This window comes from Elephantulus edwardii, unplaced genomic scaffold (genome assembly GCF_000299155.1).
Source record: "Elephantulus edwardii isolate Elephantulus edwardi_28Jun2011 unplaced genomic scaffold, EleEdw1.0 scaffold00062, whole genome shotgun sequence".
NCBI lineage: Eukaryota > Metazoa > Chordata > Mammalia > Macroscelidea > Macroscelididae > Elephantulus > Elephantulus edwardii.
The window spans coordinates 9,129,274-9,134,920 of record NW_006399812.1 but is presented as its reverse complement, the minus strand read 5'-3'; the positions used below and the strand labels follow the sequence as shown (position 1 = coordinate 9,134,920).

Sequence of the window (5,647 nt, the reverse complement as noted above, 5' to 3'; positions counted from 1 at the left end):
ATGTTTGTTGAAATATGCTGCATATTGAGATAAAAACTCAATGATTCCTCTCCCTCTGCCAAATGTCAATAAAGAAAGGCAAAAACTCTTCATCAGTCCCTTCAATGGGCCTGTTCCTATCTCAGCTTCATGAAGGATCTCATCGCACACCAGACCATAGCACTCACAAATTCCATCAGAGTAAGGCTCAGTACATACCCAACTTGTCCCAAACTGAGCAGAAACCATCCCCAATAATACTTCCCCTACCAACAGCATGGTATAAACAATAAACAGATAACTACAAATACCATCCATGCAGAAAACAGGAGGTGAAAAAATATATAACAATATCAACAAAAACAAGGATCTGTAATCCAGAATAATAAGACCAATATTTCAGAAACAGTCAATCTGTTTAAAAAGACAGAAGACAAGAATACAAAAGATTGAACACAGAGTTGGCAAAACAGAGGACACGATCCTCATCATTAACAGGCTAGAGGAAAAGCAAAAGTAAGAAGGAATGGAAAGAAAACGCATACTGGTTTTGGGGCATGTGCTACTTCTTGAAAAGGTTCTGTTGCAGCTAATTGTTTTTGGTATAGTAACTCTGTGTGCTACTTCCACCTTCTTTTGATGATTCCTGAATCATTCAGTATATTGCCCACAGCATCTTTACATTTTGCAGTTCAAGGCCTTTAATTTGTTCTTCAGTTCCTTCAGCTTGAGAAATGCCCAGAGAGTTCTTCCCTTTTGATGTTCTGACTCCGGCTCTTTGCACGTTTTATTATAATACTTTATTTTGTCTTCTCAAGCTGACTTTTGAAATCTGTCAACTCTTTTACTTTCTAATTCCTTCCATTTGTTGTGCCTTCCCAGCATTCTGGAGCAATATTCAGAGTTCTCTCTGATATCCATATTGATCTTTTCTTCCTCCTTTTTCTCTGTAATGGCTTTTGCTTTCTTCATGGAAAATATTTTTGATACTATCCCACAGATCATCTGGTTTTCATGTATTTGTGTCCGATGCTTCACATCTATTCTTGAGATGATTGTTAAATTTAAGTGGGATAGACTCAAGATCATATATCAGGTTTTGTCTTAATTATTTTAGCTTCAGTTTGAACTCACACGCAGATGATATTGAGCTTCTCCAGTGATTCTCTCTATTATTGTTGTTGTTGATTGCTATCGAGTTAAACACAACTCATGGACAGAAGGCCTGAAGTCTTTTGATAACTGTCATCATTTCTCAAAATTCATAGAGTTCCCAGAGGCATGTTGTTTAGGAAGTAGATGCCATTCTTTCCAAAGATGTAATCAATTTGATTATTGGGTATTCCAACATGTGGGATCCACGTATGAGTTACTAGAAGAAGAAAATATTACAGGTATGAAGAAAAATGAGAAAATATGCATCTAAGAAGCTGAATGAAATGAAAACATCAAGTCATATAAAATTCTCCAAAATAAAAAAAAACAAGGACAGAATACTGAAAGCAGCTCTAGAAAAATTCAGAATCACCTACAAAGTAATCCAATAAGATTAAGCTCCAATTTATCAGCAGAAAACATGACAGGAAGAAGCCAATGAGATGACATATACAAACTCTAAATAAAAACAGCTGCCAATTGAGAAAACTATGCCCAGAAAATTTGTCCATCAAATATGATGATGAAATTAGGGCATTCTCAGAAAGGTATAAATTAAGAAAATTCCTGAAAATAAGACCAACTTTGCAAGAAATAGTAAAGGAAATTTTTCAAACAGAAACAGCTCAAAAAGTGAATGGAGTTTTCTACAAAGATGGTGCCAAAAGTGAAGAAGGAAACCCCTGCCCCTCCCAAAACTGAAGCCAAAGCAAAGGTGTTTAAGGCCAAGAAGGCAGTCCTGAAGGCAGTTCATAGCCACACAAACAAAAAATAAAAAACCAACCAAAAACAAAACTTCACATCACCTACCTTCTTGCTGCCTAAGACGTTGAGACTCCAAAGACAGCCCAGATACCCCCAGAAGAGTGCCCCCAGGAGAAACAAGCTTGACCACTATGCCATCAAGTTTCCCTTGATCACTGAGTCAGCCATGAGGAAGATAGAAGATAAAAATAAACACACTTGTGTTCACTGTGAATGTCAAGGCCAACAAGCACCAAAGTAAACAAACTATAAAAGCTCTATGACATTGATGTGGCCAAGGCTTGATGGCGAGAAGAAGACCTATGGTCAACTTGCCCCTGATTACGATGTTTTGATATTGCCAACAAAATTGGGATCATCCAAATTTACTGTAGCTGGTTAATTCCAAATATAAATTTTTCTCATCATGAAAAAAAGTCAATGGATTAAAGACAGAAGCAACAACACAAAAGAGGAACCAAACAAAATGGCAGCAGTAAAACCTTACCCTCTGACAACCATATTGAATGTCAATGGTTTAAATGCACCAGCCAAGAGGCACAAATTAAATAAAAACTAAAACTAAAACCCATCAATATTCTATCTAGAAGAGACAAACTTGAGAAGCAAGGATAAAGATAAACTAAGAATCAAAGTGTGGGAGAAAAAATTGCCAAGCAAAAAAAAAAAAAAAAAATTCAGGAGTGGCAACATTCATTAAATCTGATAATCTAGTGGAAAGGCATAAATTCTTAGAAACTCATAATCAACCAAAATCGACAAAGACTGAAACAGAACACTTGAACATACCCATCACAATAGAAGAGATTAAGCAGGTCATAGAAAAACTCCCAACAGAAAATATCCTAGACCACACAGCTTCATCAGTGATTTCTACCACATATATAAAAAGAATTGTCACCAATCCTACTTAAACTATCTCAGAATATAGGGGAGGATAGGAAGAATTTTCAGATTTATGCTATGAAGAAAATATAACCCTGATACTTACTCAGGTAAACACACCATCAGAAAAGAAAATATCAATGTCCTTCATGAACAAACTGTGACAAAATTCTTGCCAAACAAATGTATACAGAAACTGTGATACATTCACACATGGAGTATTATGCAACACTGAAGAACAATGGAGGACTAGTGAAACACTACACAGTATGAATGAGTCTAGAGAACACTACGATGAGTAAAAAAACCTCAGTCAATAAAAAATACTGTGTAAGTTGCTGTTAGGTGCTATCGTGTTTACTATGATGCGAAGTGATCTTGTAAGATCTAAACTTTGCCGTCTTTATGAGCTCTGTCATGCCTCAGCTTATGATAGTTATTGTGTCAGCTCTTCTGAACATTTCCCTGTCTTTCTCTGAATGCCTATATTTCTCAGCACGATTTCTTTCTCCAAGGATTGATTCCTCTTGAGAATAGGCCCAAAGAAAGTGAGACAAAGTTTTAAACATCCTTGCCTCTCAGGAGTAATTTGGTTGTACTTCATTTTCTTTTGTCTTTTGGCAATTCACAGAATATTCTGTATTCTTCTCAATAACATGATTCAAATGAATCTATTCTTCTGCCATCATTATTCACTGTATAACTTTCAGATGCATGGGAAGCAATTTAAAATACATGGCCTGGATCAGGTGCACTTTTGTCTTTAAACCGACATCATTTCTCTTTACAACTCATGCCAACTTTGGGTTAGCAGTGCAACTGCCTACTGACTATGCCTGCGGAGGGTCCCAAAGAGTGTAAGGGAAAAACAGAAAACAAAATTCGCAATAAAGACCAGACTTCAAGGACTGACAGAGAAGAGGAACATTTGAAACTATGGCCATAAGTCACTACTCTGATTTGGAGTTACCTTTTGATTATGATCACCTTATAACAACAAAAACAACAGGTACAAAATAGGTCCATTAAAAAAATCAACCAAAAAAACCCCACCTGAAAGAAATGTGTTCTTTATGACAATCAAATACATCAGATCCAATAGACAATTTTTCCCAAACGTGAAGATAAGTCAGAAAGAGGTTGCAGGGGGCGGGGTGAAGAAAGAGGTAGAAATATGGACAAAAAAGAGCTAGGGAGACCAAGAACAAAAAGGTACGAGGGTGCTAATCACCATGGTAATTGCAATCAATGACATCGAACTGTTTCTATGCAAACCACTGAATGGAAAAATAATTTCTTCTGTAAACTTTCACCTGAAGTGCAATAAAGAAAATGGAAACAAAAGATTTTCACCACTCTTTGATCCTTCTTCAATTACCTTTGTTTTCTTTAGTATCATACAATCGATCTTTTCTCCATAAGAACTGATATTTATCTTCCAATTAATGGAGCTCTTCAATGTAGGATTTATTTATTTTTTAATGTGAAGCCAAAATCACTTTTGTTTCTGCATCTGCAGAAATCATAGTTTTACTAAGTAATTTCTTTAGCATTATTTTCCTGCTTGTGCTGTTAACTTGTCACACCCTTTCAGCAAGCCCCATGTGTTAGGGCCTTTTTCTCCTCCTCTGTAGTTTAACCCTCATCATAATCATAATAGTACTTTACCTCATAATGATAATAGTTCTTTAACCACTTCTCTGTCAGTTTGTTGTACTGTGGTGACTTGTGTATTGTGTTGCTGTAAACTATGCCTTTGTATTTTAAATAGCAGCAGAGTCACTCATGGTAGACAGCTCTGAGCAGACCTTCAAATTAAGACAGAGTAGGATGCACAAGTGGTCCACTGCTGAAATAACTGACTAGTGAAAATCTTGTGGGTAACAATATACCATTATCTGATAGAGTGCTAGAAGATAAGACTCTCTGGTTTGAAGGCACTTGTCAGGACAGACTGGTACCTGAAGAAAAATAATATTGTTTGGTAAAGTGGAGGGTCAGAGAAAAAAGACAGAAACCTTCAAAAAGATGAATTCACACGTACAACAAAAGCAAGCACAGAAACAATTGTGAAGATGATGAAGGAGTAAACAGTGTTCGTTTCTGTTGTACGTAGGTCATTATGAATCAGCATCAATGTGATGCCACCTACAACCACTGATAATAGTATTTATCTGAGAGGACCCTTGTGATATTTAAATTTAAATGTGTAATGATGTCTTAACTGTGGAATATTTTCTACAACATAACAGAAATTATTACTTCATCACTTTATCTTCTATGCTCCCTCTGAGTTACCTTTTTTCCCAAACTGTAAAAAAAACCAAAACAAACAAGCAAGCAAAAAAGAACTCATCTGCTCAAGATTTCTTAAGAAAGCTCCTTCCACAATCTCTTGACCCTGTAAACATCTCTCCTGCATGTCAGTTTTGAGTTCTACAATATCACTTCATGGGACAGACAGTGTACAGTAGATTCTAAATAAATGTTGGATAAGCATCAACAGTGACTGATAGTCTTGAATTAGTGAAGGAGAATGTTTTTGTCCCAGAAGAGTTTGACATAACTGTAATCTGTGGTACCAGTGGACTGTGTCATCAGGAGCCTATGTGTTGGTGGTGCTGGCTGCCAACAAGTCCATTCTGTTTCATGGGTGTCTTGTGTACAACAGACTGAAATGTTGTGCCATCTTCATAATTACTAGTATGTTGGAATCCGTTGTTGGGGTTATTGTGTTAATTTCTCTCACTGAGGTTGATGACTTCTCTAATTTTGTTTTTATCAAATTTCTACTTTACCAACCATGACGTCCTTTTCTTAGTTCTTGATGTTTCAATAATTACTGGCATGTTCGAAGTGAGAC

The 5,647-nt window shown here is 36.4% G+C and overlaps 1 pseudogene; it reads left to right on the top strand.

Annotated features, from left to right (window-relative positions):
• Window positions 1–1,789: 1,789 nt before the first annotated feature.
• Window positions 1,790–2,328, top strand: LOC102871081 (annotated as a pseudogene).
• Window positions 2,329–5,647: the final 3,319 nt, after the last annotated feature.